The 23,921-nt window shown below is 39.7% G+C and overlaps 1 protein-coding gene across 1 annotated transcript in view; it reads left to right on the top strand.

Moving 5' to 3' along the window:
* The first annotated feature begins 5,655 nt into the window (after positions 1-5,655).
* HSD11B1 (hydroxysteroid 11-beta dehydrogenase 1) overlaps positions 5,656-23,921 on the top strand; it is a 949,596-nt gene continuing 931,330 nt past the window's right edge. Inside the window, exon 1 of the mRNA XM_050781468.1 lies at positions 5,656-5,666. The gene's annotated coding sequence lies outside the window, so the exon portion shown is untranslated. The remainder of the gene's footprint in view (positions 5,667-23,921) is intronic.

The following is a 23,921-nucleotide window of genomic DNA, read 5'->3' as shown; positions in this document are numbered from 1 at the left end:
CACTATGCATCTTTTTAAATAAAATGGGATTATATTGTATTTCTGGTTTTACAACAGCTGTTTTACTTACTATATCATTATGACTTCCCCAGATCATTAAATATTCTTGTACAACATAATTTTTAATGACTGCATAGTATTCCGGCTCATGAATTTGTCGTATTTATTATAGAACATTACAAATAGTCCAATTTGTGGTATTATAAACAATGATGAAGTGGTCATGCTTGAATATAAATCTTTTCAAGCATCCTTGATCATCTCCTTTGAATCGATTTCTAGAGGTGAAATTGCTGAGTTAAAGATTATGTACATTTTTAAGACATTTAAACATACTGTCAAATTTCTCTCCAGAAGTTATAATCTACCACTTTATATTCCCATAACTAACAATATAGGATAGTGTTCTTTTTTTACTAAAGTCAAAACAATAAGTATAATCTCTAAAAATAAAGTTAAAAAAAATTGTGTCATTATTTTTATTTGTAATTTTGACTACCAGTGAAATCAGATATTATCTCTGATTATAAGTTATATTTCTTTTTGTGAATGGTCAAATCATGTATTTCTCTCATTTTACTCCTAGGATATTCACCTTTTATTATTATCATTATTTTTATTTTACCTGGGTTCCAGAAAAGGAAGAATCACCTTTTTGTTGGTCCATTTGTGAGAGTTGTCATATATGAAATATACTAAACCATTGTCACATGCATTTAAAAATATATCTTGTTCCCAGGTTGGTATTGGTACTTGCTTTTTTCACCCCCTCTAGTTATGCATTTTGTTGTTGTTATTATTTATATAAAATGTTAATGTTAGGTAGGTTGACTCAATTATTCTGTTATGGTTCTTTTTTACTAGAATGTTTCGAAAAAATTCCCCCTTCTGAGATTTTTATATTCGCCATTATTTTCTATTTTCATTTTTTACTTTTAAAAATTCATTCATAATTTAGTTTTATATACTGCATAGGTAGCTATTTTGTTTTTTCTTTGCAAACTGCCAACTGGTCTAATATGTTTACGGAATTATTCAGCATTTCCCTAAACGTGTTCCATGGTACACTACTGCCTCAGGATTCTGAAAAATAAAAAAGTTCTGGCAGATATACATATGTTTGAGAAATGCTCGGTAATCTAGTTCCTCATTAAGATTCATAGAGCATAGTTCCATTTTAAGGTTTCAAGAAATCCTGCTGTACAGATACCTATTTTATCTTGCTTTACCTAGAATTACGATGTAACCATGTAGTTCTTTTACAAACAGCATCTGTTAACATAAAAAAAAAAGACCCTAATATTCTGTAGACTAGCCAGTGAGTATCTAATCTGAAAGATTTAAAAAAAAAAAAAAGTTTACCAAAATTATTGTTGGAGTGTCTGAAAAGGCTCAATATGGATATAGTACCCTCTGGCCTACTTGGGTTCTGAATAAATTGAGAAATAAAAATCAGTAAGGCAGATGGGTCAAAATATTACATTTGTTATTGTTAATAGAGGAGTTAGAAAATAGTGGGAGAGCCAAGTAGACTCTGTGAACTGAACCCCTAAATTAAATGTAGCTACTCAGTCCCAGGCAATTTCTCTCTCCAGGGTTGCCTTCTCGGGTAAGACTTACAGACTGGAGACTCAGAGGGAATCTCTGGCTTCCATATTTAGTACTCAAGGGAATAAAAAAAAAAAAAGAGTGTGCTGAGTCTAGCAAGCTTGGTTTATTCCAAATGTGCTAGTCAACTAAGTTACTCCCTTCTCCCTTGGTTGAATGAATGAGAGGCCAAGAGTGGTTACAGACAATCTGTCCATAAAGAATCCCAGGACTGGGAAAAAGACATTACTGTCTTGCATTGCTCAGGTTTATTTCTCTAAGTCTGTTTGGTTTAATCATTAAGAGTAACGGGTGTGGCTATCTCCCCAGGGGAGAACTGCAATCTATCAGGAGAGCTCTGTGTTTGCCTTCTTAAGGCTCCTTTCCCCAACCTGGTTGCTACTCTTTTGGGTATCCTGAGGGGAGTTGGGAGTTTGCTTCCAGAAGACTCTAAGATGGATCAAAACAGCACATTAATCAAATCAGTTTCAAGGCTCTTCTACTGGAGTTGAAAACTCCTTATTCTATTTCCCATCCTAAATACGTCTACTTACATTGTCCAACATACAGTATCAGAGATTCTGCCGTGAGATTAAATACGACATAAAGGATGCTCCAATAGTAAGACAAATAAAAGGCTTCAATAATAAAATACCAACAACACTGAGATGGCCCAAATTTGATTGTAAACTTTCTCCAATTTCCAAATTTCCAAGAAGTTAGATTCCCTTGCAAATGAAAATCCGAAGATCTTAAAGTCTAAAATAATCTTCCATTGATCTTTCTATTCCCATGCCATTATCATACTGCTTAAATTTTATAACATATTTGGATATCAAATAGTGTAAACCTCCTTTACTCGTCTTCAAAAATAACTTAGCTTCTGGGAGGCCAAGGCAGGCGAATCACAAGGTCAGGAGATCGAGACCATCCTGGCTAACACAGTGAAACCCCATCTCTACTAAAAATACAAAAAATTAGCTGGGCGTGGTGGCAGCCACCTCTAGTCCCAGCTACTCAGGAGGCTGACGCAGGAGAATGACGTGTACCCGGGAGGCAGAGCTTGCAGTGAGCCAAGATCGCGCCACTGTACTCTAGCCTGGGTGAAAGTGCAAGACTCCGTCTAAAAAATAAATAAATACATAAAAATAAAAAAAAACCTACTTATCTTCATTTCTATTGGCTCTTCTAGAATAACATTAGAATTATTTTACCTAGACAAAAAGTACACTTTTGATCAGAACTGTATTCATTTTATAAATTAATTTGGGAAGGATGGACAATATTAGATCTTTTTATCCATAAACATGGATCAGCTCTCAGTGGAGAAATGTTCAGCTACCATCGGATGATCTGGTACATCAATACAGACAAATGTGTTTATGACAATATATCATTCCCAGGGCTAGTTTTGTTTGGTTTTAAGGATGGGTTAGGAGGTATAAAAGGAAGGCAGTAGGTAGTGACTGGCAGCTAGCAAAAGTTAAGTTTGCAGCAATGTAGAACCAGGATAGTGATACTTAGGTAAAAAGGCCTTAGCAGCATTAGACAAAAAATCAAATCACAGAGGTGACTGAATGGTCTGTCCCAATTATAAGGTTTTTTGTTTGTTTGTTTTGCCTTTGTTAACTAAATTTAATCCATTTACATATGAGAAATGAGCTACCTGCATGAAGGTAGAGCAGTGACATGAATGTTGCATAATCTAGAACCTGACTTAAGCATCAATGTTCAGATTACAGAGAAAGACACGCTACAGGTTATCTGATCTGCTTTGCAGCATTGGTGGCTAGGTCCTCACAAACATCTGAACATCTGTTTGACAGATCTGTCAGATGTTGTGAGTATCTACAATATGGAAAGTTGGACTAGACAGCATCAAATGTGTTTCACTGTCTTTCGATGACACCAAATTAGGTGGCTACACATGGTGGGCTGGGGCCAGCAGTAAGAGCAGGCATGGGTTCTGAGCTATGATATCCTGAGCTCTGATCTCAGCATGGCCACATGTTAGTTCTGTAACCTGTTGAAATTTATTCTGCCTTTCTATGCCTCAGTTCCCTCATCTGTATAACTGTGTGTGTGTGGAGGGGAATACCACCTACTTTATAGGATTGCTTGGACGATTAAATGGGTCAATGAATATAATGTACTTATTTAGAATGCTGTTAGGCATGGAGTATGTGCTCAACAAATATGAGCTGTTATTTTTATTTTTATATTATTCTAGTCTCTCAAAGAGGGGCAAATTTTTCTGCAGTGCAGTAATTGCTGAAACTTAGGGTAAAATATGTATGTGTTTTTTATTCTTTATTAACCCCTGTTGTATCCTTCCACACTCCCCACAGACAAAGGTGACTTCCCTTCTAGGCACCAGCTGCCTGTGAAGTATGACAGATGTATAGTAAACATCAGGCAGTATCTGGAATAGCTACCCACCTGCTTCCAATTAATCATGCAATGTGGAAATTGGAGAAAACTTTTGTATTTAGTGCAATGTTCCCCTTCACATACTTTGCACTAATCTGGGGTATGATGATTGCTGTCTGACAAGTGTAGACAGTGGAAAAGTCTGTGATGGGTCCATAACTCTTTAGTGGCTCGGTGTTAGCATTCTTCACAAAAATTTATGTCATCTGCTTTGTCAGGAAGTCTGATGTAAAGCTCAGAATTTTGAGAATTGCTAGAAATTCTAAGGGGCCAGGAGAGGATATTATACAGTGTTGCTAAATACTTCATCTGCATCACAGATCTTAACCCTGCCTGCACTTTAGAATTACCTGGGAAGACTTAAAAATATCCGTGTCTGGACGCTAGCTCAGGCCAGTTAAACCACCTCCCTGTAGGGCAGGGCAGCTGCATGACTTTTAAATAATCTCTTATCCCACAGGACATGGCCTTGCTAATATCTTTGACAGTTCTTTTCAGGGCATTTCCCCCCAAATCCTGAATGCTTTCACTCTTCAGGTTAAATTAGAATTATTTAAGACTTTGAGAGCTGGAAAACTCTAAAAGTTCAACATATCTCACCTTCCACCCAGTGAAGTAAGCTGATCTATAGAATTATTGACAGTTGGCCATCGCTAGATGATTGTATGCCTTTGGTGACTGAGAACTCAGTACCTTTCAAACGAGACCATTTCATCCAGACTACTACTGGATGGTGCCAATTATTTAAAAATATGTTCTTATGTTGATACAAAATATGTTCCTTCTGACTAAAATTCAGCTGGTTGAAATTTGCTCTCTAAAAATCTAATCTCTTGCATTGGCAGCCCTACAAACATTTAAAGGGATCTATCATATCCTTCCTGACTCTTTTTTAACTTTAACAAACTGAGATTCTACACCTATTTCCCCACAGGACAAAATTCATAGACAGCTCCTAAATCAGGTTAGTTTTCTTTAGACATACTGTTGTTGGTCAAAATTCTTTTTAAAACACAATATCCCAAATTAAAGAAAGCATTCTAAGTATTATCTCATACATACCTAATATTCACCTGAATGAGTACACCATCCTTTAGATAGATGAAAGACTTAAGATAGGCCTTAAAGGATATCAAAAGTGTATACCAAGAGTCTCATGTCTAGGAAAGAAGCGTGTTCATCCATGAAGGCAGAAAAAAAAATGTGACATGCTTACAGAAGGCTGAAGAGACCAATTTAAACATAGATTTTAAAATATATGATTATATTAATTTTCTAACGCTGTCATAATGAAATGCCACGGACTGGATGGCTTAACAACAGTAATTTATTTTCTCAGTTCTGAAGGCTGGAAGTTCAAGATCAAGGTGTGTGCCGGTTAGGTTTCTTCTGAGACGTCTCTCCTTGGCTTACAGACGGCTGCCTTCTTGCCAGGTCCTCACATGGCCTTTCCCCTGTGCACGTGTACCCCTGTCATCTCTTTGTGTGTCCAAATCTTCTCTTTTTATAAGGATGTAAGTCAAATTTAATGGGAGCTCACCCTGACAGCCTTTTTTTAACTTAGTGATCTTTTTAGATGCCCTACTCCAAATGCTGTCACATCCTAAGGTACTGGGGATTAGGGCTTCAACATATGAAATGAGGGGGGGGTGGGACAAAATTCAGCCCTAGCGATACCTATCTCCTATCTATCATCTGTCTATATATTTCCTATTTATCTATAATATATCTGTGTATCTTCTTTCTCTCTCTCTCTCTATCAAACTATCTATCCATCTATCTAATCTACCTATCTCCTATCTATTATCTATTATCTATTATCTATCTATCTATCTATCTGTCTATCTATCTATCTATCTATCTATCTATCTATCTATCTGTCTATCTATCTATCCATCCATCTGTTCATCTCATATATATGTTCTTGGGGTTTCTTTCTCTATTCTCCTTGCCACAGGTCCCAGGATCTCAATCCAATTTTCTATCCTTTTCAAGGCTTTCAACCCAAGATTGACACAGTAAATTGGGACTCAGTTTCTGAGGCTTCCTCCAAAAAAAAAAACACAAAAGATTCTTAAGTCTTTGTTTAAAACACTTCTGATTTTGAAATAATTTTAGACCTACAGAAAAGTTAAAAAAATAAAAAAGGACAGAAAGCACTCCTTTATTCTCCACTCAGCTTTCCCCAATGTTAATATAACCATAGTGCAATGACTAAAACCAGGAAATCAACATCTATACACTATTAGTAACAACACTACAGATGGTAAAATTTCACCACGTTCTCCACTACTGTGTTTTTTGTATCACCGGAGCTAGTCCAATATCCCACATTGCTTTTAGTTGTCTCCTTCAATCTGAGCCATTTCCTCAGTGAGTCCCTGTCTTTCATAACCTTCATACTTTCAAATAGCACCAGTATTTTGTAGAATGTTTCTCATTTGGGTTTGCTCAATGTTTTTTCATAAAAACCTTAAATAGAAAGAAGTTCATACATTTTTGTTGAGAATACTACAAAAGCGATGTTGTGCCCTTCTCACTGCATCCTATCAGATGGTGCATGATGTCGATGTGTGTTACTGATGGTGATGGGTCTGCTTAAAGTTGCATTTGCCAGAGATTTAAAATGTAATTTATTTTTCTAATCACCAAGATAGACAGATAAGGGGAAATTCAGACCAACTTGGAGCAGTCAAAAAGATTAAGACATCATATAAGCTACTTATGGTTTTTGCTTCTGGTCTAATAATGTTCCAGATTATTTCTAGATGACAATGGGAAATCCCAATAAACTGTGATTTTTAAAAAAAATTTTGGGGGGTTAGACTCTTCCAATCTGAAATCAAACTTCATCTCTGTAGAGTAATAGATGTTTGATAATAAGACCCCACGTAAGTAGGCAATTTGCTTTCCAAGCCTGGTGATTTGAGGGGTGGACTTTAGCCTTCACCGTAGTCTCCATCAATCCATGACTTCCACACCAAATAAGCATATGCTCTAATTACAAATGCTGTGCTTACTATACCAACACAGTTTCAAGACAAGTTCCATGTGATAAAAGTAAAACTTCAACCAAATTAAATTTAAAGGAGTTTAATTGAGCAATGAACAATTCATGAATCGGGCAGCCTCTTGAGCCAGGGTAGGCTCAGAGACTCCAGTGAACCTATGTGGTGGAAGAAGATTTATGGACAGAAAAAGGAAAGTGATGTACAGAAAATGGGAGTGACGTACAGAAGCAGCTGGATTGGTTACAGCTCGGCATTTGCCTTATTTGAACGCAGTTTGAACAGTTGGCTACCCCTGATTGGAGCAAGTCTAAGCTAGGGTCTATTTACACCTCCACTTGTTATAGTTCACGACGTGCAGAGAAACCCTTAGGCTGAACTTAAAATATGTAAGGAGGCAGCTTTAGGCTAAATTTGATTTAACCCATGGGACAACTACCTGTTTCTTTCCGACCAATTCATTCTTAGCCCCATTATATCTACATATAAGGGACTACTGCTTTCCCAGTCTCACTGATTTATTTTACGAGACTTATCTCAGATGGAACAGACATTTGAAATTTATATATATATATGTATATACACACACATACACACACAAATCCTATGGCATTTCCTTTCTGTATTTTTTGTATATTTTTCCTCTTCTAGGGTTGTGGGAAGCTTACATCAGGGAAATTAGCAAATTTCCTTAGGCAACCTACAAAGAAAAAGATCTTAAAACCACTCTCCAAATTTTGTTGTGTGGAGGCAGAAATTCTTTTGTGAAACCAGCTATCACATATTCTATCATTCTTCATTTCTGAATCTCAAGTTCAGAGCATTGGAAAAGCATGGACCTTAAGATCTACATCTCTAGATAGGAAGGTTGAGTCTTTAGTGGGCTCTGTCTAATATCTGGCAGGACACCTTATTTTGAGGTGCAACCCTTCCTTCAGACAAAGGAATGGAAATGTTAGTCTCTTTGCTGTCAACCAGTGCTTTGCAAACTCTGTCATTCATTAGAATCTCCCAGTATCTTGTTAAAATGCAGATTCAGATACAGTAGATCTGGATGGGGCTTGCAATTCTGCATTTCAAACATTCCAGAAGATGCTGATCTGCTGGTTTGTGGACCACATTTTTTTTTTTTTTTTTTTTTTTTTTTTTTTTTTTTTTTTTTTTGAGATGGAGTCTCCCTCTGTTGCCCAGGCTAGATTGCAGTGACATGATCTCAGCTCACTGCCATCTCCGCCTCCTGGGTTCAAGTGATTCTCCTGCCTCAGCCTCCTGAGTGGCTGGGATTACAAGTGCACACCACCATGCCCAGCTAATTTTGTGTTTTTAATAGAGACAGAGTTTCATCATGTTGGCCAGGCTGGTCTCAAACTCCTGACCTTAGGTGGTCCACCTGTTTCGGCCTCCCAAAGAGCTGGGGTTACAGGTATGAGCCACTGCACCTACTGGACCACATTTTGAATAGTAAGCCGTAGAGTCTATTGGAGATATCTGGCCAGGTTAGAAGAGAGGCATGAGGACACCTTTAGAAATGGAGGCCCTATCCAGCTGTGATGGCAATGTAGGTGGATCATCTAAGGTGGCTCATCATCAAAGTAGACAAAATTTCTATTAAAAAAATCTTTCTGGAGGTGCTTATTCTCTTTTTTTTTTTTTTTTTTTTTTTTTTTTTTTTTTTTGAGTCGGAGTCTCGCTCTGTCGCCTAGGCTGGAGTGCAGTGGCCGGATCTCAGCTCACTGCAAGCTCCGCCTCCCAGGTCTACGCCATTCTCCTGCCTCAGCCTCCCGAGTAGTTGGGATTACAGGCGCCCGCCACCTCGCCCGGCTAGTTTTTTTGTATTTTTTAGTAGAGACGGGGTTTCACCGTGTTAGCCAGGATGGTCTTGATCTCCTGACCTCGTGATCCGCCCGTCTCGGCCTCCCAAAGTGCTGGGATTACAGGCTTGAGCCACCGCGCCCGGCCCTGGAGGTGCTTATTCTCAAGAGAAATTTAGGGAAATAGAACCACTTTAGACTAAGTCACTGCCTCTGAAATTGGATACTTAATGTGGTATACAAGAAATTCCCATCTAAAGGTGGTGTGATGAATTTGGAGGGAAGATTGAAGTTACAGCATATCATTTGAAAAGAATTATGTGCATATTGCTTTGCTCCATAGGGTTCAGGTAGGAAAGGGGTAGAGGTGAAGGCTGGGAATGTTGAGAACAGAACAACTAGTCAGGAATGACAGAGACAGATATAAACTATAAATCAAATGTCTTTTACTATGGGCTAGAGTGTTTTCAGCACTGTCTACATGTTATCTCCAATTATCAAAACAGCCCTATCAAGGAGAAAATATTCTTATTGTCATTTTATAGATGCGTAGTGAGATCGAGAGAGATTAGTATGCCAAGGGTGAAACAGCTAGCAAGTGATGGGGCTGAGATTCAAACTGAGGTCTTCTGACTTTAGAACTCAGTGGCATAACCTCTGCACCATAATAGTACTGTGGAGCTGGAATCGTAAGAACTGAAACACCGGAACAAAGACATCTGAGCCAAGCTCCAGCAACCCACTTCTCTGATCAAAACTTGAATTTTGCCATCATCTGGTCTATAACACCTGTGAAATCATAAACTCCAATATCTTACTCTCTGGTCATAACTTCCTATATTTCCGTTTATATCACTTTATTATTTATACTCCTGCTCTTAGATCGCATCAAAACCAACAGTCCCTTAACCCTGACATTTCCCCATCCATCCCACCCTCCTGACTTCAGTCCCTTTGCCACCAAGGCACGCCCCTGTTACTGTAACCACTCTGTCATTGTAACCCTTGCCTTGTGAGCCTGTTCTTCTGCTGCACCCACTCTGCGCAACCTTAGCCCCAGGCAAAAGCGGTCAGAAATAAGGCATGCCACTTTTAAGCCTGGCTTGTAAAATTCTCCAATAAATCCTTATTCACTCCCCCTTTCTGTCTGCCAGCTGGATATACATGACCGTGGCAATGTGATGAGCAAGATGGCAAAAACTCTTTTGTCTTGATATCCTGAATGACTGTGGACTAGAGCCCCCGCCATGTCACTGTTACTTGGAAGTTATGAAAAAAAGAGAAAGAGAAATAAACATCCATTAAATTACTGAGATTTCAGGTTTATCTATTATAGAAGCTAGATTTACTTAATGAATGGAGAAATTGTTGTCAGAATTGGGGTATGATTGGATGAAAAACCTAAAATATGTGACACTGACTTGGCAATGTGGGAGAAGGTGTCAAAGAGACTGATCCTGGAGGCAGGGCAAGTGGTCATGTCCTTTCGAAGCCACAAATTATCAAAACATTTGATAAGACATGGAAGTAACATGACATGCATGCTGAGTCAGTGATCCTAAGGAAGATGGTTGAAAGGATCAAAAAGAAATGGTTATAATTGTTTGTCACTGGAAAGTTATTATAAGAAAGAGATAACCTCAGGACACAATTGGCTGATTTTCAACCAGATTGAAAAGAAATAGATGTCAGGAGTTTGGAGCCTCAAAAGTAGGAAAAGCCTACTGCCTGTAGACCCCAAACATTGAGAAGATATATTACTTTTGAGACAGACAAGTATAAATAGGTCCCTGGAGATCCTGTGCCAGCCTGTGCATTGGGGAGAGTGCGTACTAGAGTGGAGCCTTGCAAACTTCATGTTGTTTGCAGGGGGAAGGAGCCTGGCCTCTCCTGCTTTAACCTGTGAGGCAGGAAGCTTACTAGCAGGAATCTTGCTTTGCTGAGAGTCCCTCTTTCCCTTTTTTCCCTTTTCACCAAATAAACCCTGCCTTCTCACCCTTCAAAGTGTCTGTGAGCCTAAATTTTCATAGCCATATGACAAGAACCCGGTTTTTACCTGAACTAAGGAGAAAGTCCTACACTTTTAATTGTAATTTGCCATTACTTTTAAATGGCAAAAACTGCAATTACGTTTGCACCAACCTAATAATTAAAAAAGAAACTTAGTGACAAAGGCTTCATAAAATGAGTCAGTCGAACAATGTGACTGATCCTTGCAGCAGAGATGAAATTAAGAAATAATATAAGAAAGGCTTAGGTAGGTGGGTTACCTGAGGTCAAGAGTTGAAGACCAGCCTGGGCAACATGGCAAAGCCCCATCTCTACAAAAAATACAAAAATTAGCCCCAAAGTGGTGGTGTGCACCTGTAGTTCCAGCTACTTGGGAGGCTGAAGCAGGAGAATTGCTCCAGCCCAGGAGGTCAAGGCTACAGTGAGCCATGTCCACTGCACTCCAGCCCAGGTGACAGAGCAAGACCTATCTCTGAAAAAAATAATGAAATGATATAAGAGAAAACTGTACATTCCTATATATATTTCAAGGGTCTCAAAATAAACTGTTATTAAGAAAGAGAGCATGAGGTAAGAAAGCAAAAAAAAAAAAAAAAAAAAAAAACAGATTAAGAACTTTGTCTAGAACGTAAGCAGTAAGCTTGGATTGGATTTCAGGCACAAGGAACTGACTGGAAAAAAGTAAATCAGAAGCTTCCTAAAACATTTAGGTTATTCCATTTATTGTTATTTAGGTTATGGTATTGTAATGTATTATAGCAAAGGTATGAGTTTAGACTAGAAAATCTTTGGCTGTGTGAAGCTAAAAGCAACTACTGGGTCCTCAAACCTCATCAGCAAAAATCAGGCTGTAACCGAAATGATCGGTCTGCTTTTGGTTCCGTGATTTTCCTTTCTTCAGACATTTTTTTGCCTATAAAGCCCACCTCACTGCTCAGCTCATTGAAGCACCTTTATATTTTGTAGATGGGATGCTGCCTGATTCATGAAATGCTGACAACAGCCAATTAGATCTTTGAAATTTGATTTGTTAAAATTGTGTTGTTTGATAATGAAAACAGAATTTACTTAATAATGCACTGTGGGAAGAGCATTCCAGGCAAAGCAAAAACATACATAGGTAACTATTTCCCCTGCTCCTCCGGTAGAGGCTAGTCTGTGCTGCAGCATAGGAATGCCATCTCTGTTCACAAGTGTTTGTTTGATCCCACTGCCCAAAGTAGATCCCACTGCCAACCTCTGTAACCGAAAAACATCAAATATGATTTTCTCTTCCATCCTACAGTGGGTCGGGTGATTATTTTTGTACTGACATACTTTCAGCAAGATCTGGGTTCATACACCAGTTTACCTCTTACCTGCGATGTGATGTGTAGTACTTTAAAATAATTATCTGAGGCTTAGTTTTTTCATTTATAAAATGAAGTGTATTACTGAAATTGGGTCTTACAGTGCTCTGCAGAAAGCTAAGATCTAAGTAGCTTAACATGACAAAGGTTTATTTCTATGCACAAATATCCATGTGGGTGTGGGTGACTTTTTAGGGCAACTTTCCTCCATTTGGCAGCTTAAAAGTCCAGGCTGATAAATGCTTCATGCTAAATCTCCACCATGTAAAACACATAGACTCCTTGATTAGTGAATGGAAAGAGAGTCTAGAAAATCACCTATGGTCTTATTGCCAAAAAATAGCCCATGCTGCTGCTGCTGCTTTTTTTTTTTTTTTTTTTTTGAGACAAGGTCTCACTCTGTTGCCCAGGCTGGAGTACAGTGGCATGATCTTGGCTCACTGCAATATCAACCTCCCAGGTTCAAGCGATTGTCCTACCTCAGCCTCCCTAGTAGCTGGGATTACAGGCGCCTGCCACCAGATCAGGCTAATTTTTGTAATTTTAGTAGAGATGGGGTTTCACCATGTTGGCCAGGCTGGTCTTGAATTCCTGACCTCGGGTGATCAGCCCGCCTCGGCCTCCCAAGGTGCTGGGTTTACAGACATGAACCACCGCACCCAGCCCCCATGCCTCTTCTTTTAGCAGGCTTTTGGCCAGAACTCATCTCTTAGCCTGATCCAACTGTAAGGAGGTCTTCCGTGAGCTAGAAGGGCAGCAGTAACATCTACCTTGCTTGGATAACAGAATTTTTCTCATAGGAATGTTGTAAAATTTATACAAGTTAAGTAAAAGAAAGTTGCTTTATAAACTCTGGAAAGCTATACCCATACTATAAAACTCTGGTCTCTTGATATCCATCTAGGAATATAGATTTGTGAAATCTTAGAAGATCTTTATTTTGGAGAACTACTTCCAAATGACATCCTCTCATTTGTTTTGCTTTTGAAACATAGGCACACTAAACTGTAATTCAATTCAGTAAACACATATTAAATACCTACTATTCAAGTCACTCTCCCTAATTCAGTGCAATCAGACCAGATTTTTGAGGCTAATTCTAACAACAGAGTGAATAAAGCCAAATAAACCCTTTGAAGGGTGCCTGACTTTTATTGGGCACCAACAAAGCCCAGATGCCATGTTTCTGCAAAGTCCTTCAAATGTTAGGGGAAAAGTAATTTAATGCTTCACACTGTACAAAGCATAACTTCATCTTGCCCCACACATTTTCCCCAAGAATAAGTGGCTATTTAATATCATAGGGGTTTCTAGTAGCTCAGCTCACCATGGGCTGAAATTTTCTCTGCACAGTTTAATGTTGTGTGTGTGTGTGTATGTGTCTGTGTGTGTGGGTATGTGCATGTGTGTGTCTTTATGTAGCTCAAACTTTTCTAAAAGGAAGTCAAACTGTCCTCTCTCTGCCTTATCCCCTTTACTCTAATCCATCTGTTATTATTCCCCTGACTTCTCTGAGGAATAAATGTCCCTAATTTAATTTTGTTGAAGTTAATGATATGGTGATAAGAAAAAAGACAGAGGGAGAAAATGGTAGGATGTAGATTGCCATTAGTCTATACATATATAATTGAAGATTTCAAGTGGGGGAAAGTTTGCTGCAGTGTTGTTAGAACTGCTCTTCAGGGTGCAATTGCCAACCAGGTTTCAAAATTGTAGAGTGGGAGAGCAGGCTGACATCAGGGAGGTGGGTAACAGGCTGCTGAGCCTCTTGCCAAGATGTAATAATTATGATGAAAATGCAATAGTCTCATTGCAAAAGGCAGAGGCTATTTAGAGCACCCCCCCACCCCCACCTCGCTGTCTTTACTGATCAAGGCTCATTGTTCTCTCACTTAATGTAACCACAGCTTTAAGATTTCGAAGTGCTTCTTAACTTATCCTTCTTTGTCATTCTGCTTGAATGTTATCTTTGGAAAATGGAACACAACCCACAGTCATAACATGTGCCCCTTGTGAAGGAGGATGACACTTAAGGCACTAGAACACAGGCTAATAAGTGCTTTCAGGGCTGGGTGTAGGCGGTAGGCTTTATGAAAGTTCTCTAACCCCCCAAGAACTTAGATCAACAAAGACACAGGTCAAAAATCTACCCTGGATGTTCTTTCTTTTCCTGGAGAAGTGGATGTACTTTTAAAATCTTTGCTACAAGTTGCTTGTAGCAACTGCCCTCAGAAACCACTCTCATCCCAAATATTACTATTTAAAAAAAAACACACATTTATTTTAGGTTTGGGTGTACATGCAAAGGTTTATTACAGAGGTAAACATGTGTCACGGGGGGTTGTTGTACATATTATTTCATCACCCAGGTGTTGAATCCAGTACCCAATAGTCATCATTTCTGCTCTTCTCCCTCCTCTACACTACCCTCAAGTAGATCCCAGTGTCTGTAGTTCCCTTCTTTGTGTTCATGAGTTTTCATCATTTCACCCTCACTTGTAAGTGAGAACATGCGGTATTTGATTTTCTGTTCCTGTGTTACTTTGCTAAGGATAATAGCCTCCAGCTCTACCCATGTTCCCTAAAAGACAGGATCTCCTCCCTTTTTTTTTTTTGAAACGGAGTCTTGCTCTGTCTGCTCTGTCGCCCAGTGCAGTGGTGCAATCTCGGCTTATTGCAAGCTCTGTCTCCTGGGTTCAGGCCATTCTCCTGCCTCAGCCACCCGAGTAGCTAGGACTACAGACGCCCGCCACCACACCCCGCTAATTTTTTGTATTTTTAGTAGAGACGGGGTTTCACCGCATTAGCCAGGATGGTCTCCATCTCCTGACCTCATGACCCACCCACCTTGGCCTCCTAAAGTTCTGGGATTACAGTCGTGAGCCACCATGCCCGGCCAGGATCTCATTCCTTTATATGGCTGCATGGTATTCCATGGTGTATATGTACCTTTTTCTTTATCCAATTGGTCATTGATGGGCATTTAGGTTGATTCTATGTCTTTGCTATTGTGAATAGTGCTTTGATGAACGTTCTGGGGCATGTGTCTTTATGGTAGAATGGATTTCTATTCCTCTGGGTATATACCCAGTAATGGGATTGGTGGGTTGAATGGTAGCTCTGCTTTTAGCTCTTTGAGGAATTGGCACACTGCTTTCCACAATGGATGAACTAATTTATACTCCCACCAACAGTGTATAAGTGGTCCCTTTTCTCCACAATCTTGCCAACATCTATTATTTTTTGACTTTTTAATAGTAGCCATTCTGACTGGTGTCAGGTTTTATCTCATTGTGGTTTTGATTTGCATTTCTCTAATGATCAGTGATATTGAGCTTTTTTCCAAGTTTGTTGGCTGTGTGTATGTCTTCTTTTGAAAAATGTTTGTTCATGTCCTTTGCCCACTTTTTAATGGGTTTGTTTGTTCATCTCTTATAAATTTGTTTAAGTTCTTTGTAGACTCTGGATATTAGACCTTTGTCAGATGAAGAGATTGCAAAAATTTTCTCCCATTCTGTAGGTTGTCTGTTTCCTCTGTTGATAGTTTTGTGTGGGTGTGTGTGTGGTGCAGAAACTCTTCAGCTTAATTAGATCCCATTGGTCAATTTTTGCTTTTGTTGCAATTGCTTTTGGTGCCTGTGTCATGAAATCTTTGCCAGTTCTTATGTCCAAGATGGTATTGCCTAGATTGTCTTCCAGTTTTGGGTTTTCCATTTAAGTCTTTAATCCATCTTGAGTTGACTTTCATATATGGTGTAAGGAAGGGGTTCAACTTCAGTCTTCCGTATATGGCTAGCCAGTTATCCTCAGCACCATTTGTTGAATAGGGGGTCTTTTTCCCATTGCTCTTTTTGGTCACTTTTGTCAAAGATCAGATAGTTGTAGGTGCGTGGCCTTATTTCTGGGTTCTCTATTCTGTTCCATTGGTCTACGTGTCTGTTTTTTTTACTAGTACCACACTGTTTTGGTTACTGTAGCCCTGTAGTATAGTTTGAAGTAAGGTAATGTGATGCCTCCAGCTTTATTCTTTTTGCTTAGGATTGCCTTGGCTATGCAGGCTCTTTTTTGGTTCCATATGAATTTAAAATCATTTTTCTCTATTTCTGTGAAGAATGTCTTTGGTAGTTTGATAGAAATAGCATTGAATCTGTGAATTGCTTTGGGCAGTATGGTCATTTCAATGATGTTGATTCTTCCTATTCATGAGCATGTGATATTTTTCTGTTTGTTGTGTCTTCTCTGATTTCTTTGAGCAGTGTTTTGTAATTCTCATTGTAAGGATTTCAATGGTTATCTATATTTCTAGATATTTTATTATTTTTGTAGCAATTGTGAATGGGATTGCCTTCCTGATTTGGATCTTGGCTTGACTGTTGGTGTATAGGAATGCTAGTGATTTTTGTACATTAATTTTGTATGCTGAAATTTGCTGAAGTTGTTTATCAGGTGAAGGAGCTTTTGAGCCAAGGCTATGGGGTTTTCTAGATATAGAATCATGTCATCTGCAAACAGGGATAGTATGACTTTCTCTCTTCCTATTTGGATGCCCTTTATTTCTTTTCTTTTCTTTTTTTTTTTTTTTTTTTTTGAGATGGAATCTCACCTGTCTCTCAGGCTTGAGTACAGTGGCATGATCTCAGCTCACTGCAACCTCCGCCTCCTGGGTTCTAGTGATTCTCCTGCCTCAGCCTCCCAAGTGGTTGGGATTACAGGTGCACACCACCACATCTGGCTAATTTTTTTGTATTTTTTAGTAAAGACGGGTTTTCACCATGTTGGCCAGGCTAGTCTTGAACTCATGACCTCATGTTATCTGCCCACCTTGGTCTCCCAAAGTACTGGGATTACAGGCATAAGCCACCATGCCCAGCCTCTTTATTTCTTTCTCTTGCCTGATTGCTCTGGTCAGGATTGAATAGGAGGGGTGAGAGAGGGCATCTTTGCCTTGTGCTGGTTTTCAAGTGAAATGTTTCCAGATTTTGCTCATTCAGTATGATGTTGGCTGTGGGTTTGTCATACATGGCTCTTATTATTTTTAGATTCAATACCTAGTTTATTGAGAGCTTTTAAAGTAAAAGGGCGTTGGATTTTATTGGAAGCCTTTGCTCTTACACTTCAGAGCACTTAGACATTGCAAACAGCTGTCCCATGCAGTGCCTCACTTTTCCATCTCACCATGAAGAAAGGAAACTTCTATGTATCAGATGTCTTCTGCATGCCAGGCCCCATGCTGGGTACTTGATGATATTAGTTTCAAACATATTTAAGGTATTTTATAAGAATACATAAAATGTAAAATAACCCAAATAAAAACTGAGACAAAATGGAAATGAAAAACAAAGGCAGGAACTTAAAATATAGTCAGGAATAAGGCTAAAATGAATATTCTACAAACTTGTGGTAAGCCACAAATTTGGTTTTCAAGTTCCATAGGAGCCAATGCCACAAAAAAGGGGGAAACAATGTAATAACAATCAATGCAAAAAGGAAAACAAAAGATTACACCATTTACAACATTCATCAGATAAAAGCAAACTAGTGACTTAGGAAAAACATGTCTATTCTCTGGACAAAAAATGGGCAGGATCTCTCCTGGGTTTTCTCATAAACAAAACTCTGTGTTTCATAAAGAGCAGTATCTTTAACACATCCTTGAACAAAAAACAACTACAAGTAGAATGTTTATTTTTGTTGAAATATGGACTAGTACTACACTGTCAGTTATTGGGAGAGCCCAGTGAGGCTCCGAAGGCACAAAATTTAAGGAGAAATCCACTGTCACAGTTGTGCACGTGCATCCTGAAATTCTGTGCCCTACATACCTCCCTTGCCTCCCACTAGCCCTACCCTGTCATTATATAACTCATAGCCATATTCAGCAGGAGGAATTCTCTAAGGCTGTGGTTTACAATAGGGATGACTTTTCCTTCCAGGGAACATTTGGCAAAGACTGGAGACTTTGTCATTGCTGGGCAGGCACTACTGGCATTGAGTGGATAGAGGTCAGGGAGACTGTCGAACATCCTACAGTGCACTTGATAGCCACCCACAGCAAAGAATTATCCAGTCCAAAATATCACTAAGGCTAAGTTCAGAAACTCCGCTTTCAGCAGAGCCATACTCCTTACCCGTGCTCATGTGGTAACTTGCTGCATAGGATGATTCTGCTTTCTTATCCTCATGGTAAATTAATCATGAGCTCTGCTGTTGTAACTTCCTAAATATCACCCCATCTTGCATTTGGACTACTGCCATGGCCCCAGTGGTAGACACTTTTAATAGCCTACAATAGCATCCCCGCAGCAACAGCATCTTTGCTTAGAAAAGTCATATTTCACCTTGGAGTAAAAATAAGAGAGCTCTTGATTTAGACCAATCATGTTGATCTATTCTTCTTTGCCAAGGATTGACTTAAGTATGAGCATTTGCCCTCTTTCTGGCCAGTGATATAAAAGGGAAGCCTGCTGGGGGACTTCTAGAAAAGATTTTGACTTCTGATAAAAGGGACAGATAGAGCTAGTGTTGCTCTCCTTTCCCTTTTTCCTGACTTGAATGTGGACACTCCATGTCTGGAGCTGTGGTAGCCATTTTGATACCATGAGGTAACAAGGAAAAGGAAGGAAAGGTAAGAAGCAAATAACACTGGAGCAAAAAGAATACACTCTTGCCACAGAGCTTTTCTGAGCTTGCAGTTCCTTTTGTCTGCAATGCTCCCCCTCTCTACCTCCCATGGTTAATTCCTAGTCATTTTTGACATCTCAGCTTAAGCCTCATCTGTGGGAGAGCCACCTTGACCTCCCTGACTCTGTCTGAACCTGTTAGAGGTTCATAGCATCATGTAAGCGTCCTTCACAGCATTTGCCAAAGTTGCGATTTCTCATGTGTTTGCGGTATGACTTGATTTTTTTTTGTCTTCCTGACTAGACTCCAAGCTACATGACAACTAAAACTATCACAATATCTCTAGTCCCTGATATTTAGATGCTAGATAGGCAATTCTATTTTCTTATTTTTTTTCCTTTCCTTTTTTGAACAAAAAAAGCTTAAATTATCTGGAAGTTAGAATGTCTTCAATATTTTAAGCCATCTTCCCAGAAAGTTATTTTGCCTGACAGAGTGTTTAATAAATAGTGAATGAGTATGAGTTCAAAATGGTTCTTCCTGGAAAATAACTAGAACCCAGATATTCTGTGTGGCCAATTAAATAGAAATTTTTATGACATAAGAGCACATTGAGCTGGGGCAGGCAGGAGTAACTTCCCTTCCGAAAGCTGAGGGGCCTGCAAGGAGAATACCTAAAAGGAAGTCATTCCACCTGTCATCAGGTGAGCTGAGAGAATGCCACAGGCAGGACCAAGATTCTCAGCAGAAAGTCATTTTGAATGCTTCAATCACCAGGCTAATGGGTGAATGAAGCCCTGAAGACATACAGCATATAACATGGCTAAAAATCCCAGTGCTTAACATGGAGGATTTTGTTTAATCTTCACAAAATGTAACATAATCATATGAGGTAGGTATGCTTATCTCTATTTTACAGAAGAGCAGGCTCTGCTGATAAGACAAAGAGGCAGCTTTGGAACTGAGGCTTGTCTTTCTCCTCAGTTAATATTCTTTCCTCTCTACCAGTGGTTCTGAAACTTGACTAACATTGGGATCACTTGGGGAATTTTGGGTTCTATGCTAAAAAATTTGTGTTTAACTTTTTGGGAATTTAAAAAGATCCCTCCACGTGATTCTACTGTGCAGCCAGGGTTGAGAACCACTGCACTCCAGCCTGGGCAACATAGCAAAATATCATCTCAGAAAACAAAACAAAAAATACTCAGAGTACTACAATCGTAGTGGGTTGAATAATGGCCCCTAAAAATACATGTACAAGTCCTAACCCCTAGAACTTGTAAATTTGACCTTATTGGAAAAAGAGTCTTTGTAGATATAATTAAGGATCTTGAAATGAAACCACAGTGAATTTAGGATGAGCCCTTACTCCAATGACAAGCATCTTTGTAAAAGAAAAGCCAAGGGAGATTTGAGACGAAGAGACACAGAGGAGAAGGCTGGATGGAGATGGAGGCAGATATTGACATTATGCTGTCATAAACCAAGCAACATCTGGAACCACCAGAAGCTGTAAGAGGCAAGCAAGGATGCTCCCTCATGTTTTCAGAGGAAACATGGACTGTTGACACCTCGATCTCAGACTTCCAGCCTCTAGAACTATGAGACAACAAATTTCTGTTGTTTTAAGCCACCGTGTTTGTGGCAATTAGCTATAGAAAACTTGGGAGATTAATACAAAGCTCCACCTCCAGAACTTCTGAGTCAGTTAATCTCGGACAGGACCTAAACATTTGCATGCCTGACAAGTCCCCAGGTAATGCTGATCCTGCTGGTTCAGGGACCATACTTTGAGAACCACTGCTCTGTATCATGCAGTCTTTACCCAGCTGTTCAGCTTTCATAGCCTCTGCTTGTAACCTTTCTATTCAGGGATGTGAAAAATAACTAAGGAGAAAGAAATCTGTAAGCCTTCTAAATTTCAACTAACATTGTTGCTGATTCACTGTGTTATTGATCTTTATGAAATGGAGGTGATGCTCTCAGAAACTAGTGCGGTTCCTGAAAGTGGACCAGGAGTTCAATATGGAATACTTTTGTTCTCCCTTTACAATATCACAGGAATTATATAAGCAATTGTGTAATGCACAAAACACCAGAAGCCCTTCAGCTTCCTGCTAGCAGACCTATCTATGTGAGTTTCTGCCCGTTTTTTCGCTGCCTGTCTTTTGATTGGTTGCAGAGAATGAGGTGCCTCTTCGCCTGCTCAGCGTTCTTACCTCCTGCTATGTTGGGCATCCTATTGACTCACCTCTTCAGAGATGTTGCTCCACCAGTATCTAGTATCTAGTGTTCTGTGGCTCTTATCCATTTCCATTAACAGATACTCAAGATTTTAATCTCTTAAAATGAGTCTTTCTTTAGCCCCCGGTCTTTCAGACACCCCCATAATATTTCCTTTCCATCTTGCCTGCAAATTTAGTGTTGAAATACGCTGCATTTTCTTTCTTCATCCTGCTCACTCTTCTACCCCAGTAAGCTGCACAGCACCGTTCTAGGCACTCTTTTTTCATGGCTTTGAGATCTACCTTCCTTTTCCTACTCCTTACATCTGGTTGTTCCTCAGTTGTCTTCTCTGGGCCTTCCTCTACTCATGCAACTGTCTTCCCGATTTATTCATCTACTTACAGGGTTTCGTCTTTGCTGATAACTCTCTGATCTTTATTTGCAGCTTAGATCTTTTTCTCTTGAGCTCTAGTCTCTAGCATCCAAAATGTCTCCATGGACACTTTAAAGTCAACATGTCCATGCTCCAATTCCTCCTCCCTCTTACTATCTCCCAATCTGTTCCTACTCCTGTGTATTGCTCTCTCAGGGTTGCACCCTGTACCTAGTTTCTCCAATGACATAACTTGCAGACAATAACACCAACAAATACTTATGGAGTGCCTCCCACCTGCCAGGCACTGTTCTATGAGCAAGAAATAAGTGGTGAACAAAGAAGTTGTGATCCTTGCCTTAGTCTTGGATTCCTGTCTCACCTTCTCCACCTCTTCCCATACCCAGTCAATCATCAAGTCTGGCTAACTCTCCTCTTTGACGTCATCTGAATCCACCTACACTTTCAATCTCAGTCTAACCAACTGCCATCTCTTGCCTAGATGAATGTAAGTGCCTCCTAAATACTAGATATTGGTGAAGCAATATCTCCGAGGAGGCAAGAGTTAATAGGATGTCTAACATAGCTCTCCCTGCCCTGCCTGTCTCTCTTCCCCAATACATCCTCCACATTGAAGAAACAATGGCCTTTGAAATTGTAACTATGATTATACCACCCTCTTGCTTAAAAACTGGCGATGTTTCAACATTGCCTTTAGGGAACAGTCCATCATCCTTACGAGGGTTTATCAGGCCCATTGTGATATGGTACCAGCTTGTTATCCAGGCCTCAAATCTTGCTACAACTCCCCCTGCGCCCACCACATTTGTGTTCTAGTCATATTGAAATGCCTTCAGTTCTACAAACATACCACATTCTCTTTCATTTCAGGAAACTTTCAGGTGTGTTTGTCTCTAATTCTTCCCTTCCTGCATTTATCTTCTCCTCACTGCATTCATCACCCATATTTTACCAGTCATCCTGTAGATCTCTGCTCACAAGTCATTTACTCAGGGAAGCCTTTCTTGATTCTTAAAGTCTGAGTCAGTCCCGTTTCTTGGTACTACTATAGTCCCCTGAGTAGCCTCAATGGTGCAAAAACTCCTTGCAGACTGCTTGGTAATTACCTGTTTACTCATCTTTATTCCCCATTAGCAGGCATTATGTCATGTTGTTGTTGTTATTGTTGTTGTTGTTGTTGTTGTTGTTGTTTGAGATGAAGTCTCACTCTGTCGCTAGGCTGGAGTGCAGTGGCATGATCTCGGCTCACTGCAACCTCTGCCTCCTGGGTTCAAGAGATTCTTCTGCCTCAGTCTCCTGAGTAGCTGGGACTACAGGCGAGCGCCACCACACCTAGCTAATTTTTGTATTTTTAGTAGAGATGTGGTTTCACCATGTTGGTCAGGATGGTCTCCCTCTCTTGACTTCGTGATCTGCCTGCCTCGGCCTCCCAAAGTGCTGGGATTACAGGCATGAGCCACCGTGCCCGGCTGATGTCTACTTTTTATTTCGCACACCTAGCACAGTGGGTGGCACATAGTAAATAATAAATATTTGTTACCTAGATCAGGGTTTCACAGCCTCAACACTACTGACATTCTGGGCTGGATAATCCTTGTTGTGATGGCTGTCCTGTGCACTGTAGGCTATTTAGCAGCATCCCTGTGTCCTCTACCCACTAGAAAGCAGTAGCTCCCCGTTTTGCAGTTGTGACAACCAAAAATATCCCTAGACACTACCAAAGGTGTCCTGAGAAGCAAAATAACTCCTGGTAAGAGCATTTGGCCTAGATGGATAAGCTTACTGTTGGCAGATTTTGAGCTTAGAACTGAGGAGGCAATGGCATAGGCAAACATGGACACACTGGTCTTATAGACTGGACATAGGCTCTGAGGTGGGATGATACTACAAGGCCCAAGTTAGGGGCATACTCAGGAGTAAATAATCATGTAAGTGAAACATGGCCTAGGGTGTGTGGACACAGCCATAGCAGGAATTGAACACAGAGAGACAGAATAGCATTAATTGTACCTAGCTTTCAACTAGACACATTGGGCTTGAGTTTAAGCAGCTCCTGTTACCAACTGTATGACATTCGATGAATTATTTAACCTTTGTGAATTTTGGTTCTCGCATGCATAGAATGAAGACAAGAATATTGCTGTATGGATTAAATAAGATAATATATCTATGAAATGTTGGCCCAGAGCACTATACATAATAAATACATGACAAAAGTTTATTGTTATTACTATTATCATTGCTGTGATTCTTGTTATTAATATCAGGAAGTCCAGTAAAGTGGAGAGTTCTGGCATGAGGGTCTGGTGTCTAGAAGTAGGTAACATGAGGAACAATTGGTAAGCAGATGGGAAGTCAGTAAGAGAGAGATGCTGACCTGGGGTCGGGGAACGATTCACTTGTAGGGAGAGGAGAAGCATGGGGCACAGCTTCTGCCATGGTAAAATCCTGGTACCTTTAAGTAGAGTGCAGACACACTGGAAAA

Source organism: Macaca thibetana, chromosome 1 (assembly GCF_024542745.1).
Source record: "Macaca thibetana thibetana isolate TM-01 chromosome 1, ASM2454274v1, whole genome shotgun sequence".
In the NCBI taxonomy this organism is placed as follows: Eukaryota; Metazoa; Chordata; class Mammalia; order Primates; family Cercopithecidae; genus Macaca; species Macaca thibetana.
The sequence above is the reverse complement of the archived record's forward strand: the minus strand, read 5'-3'. Positions and strand labels throughout refer to the sequence as shown.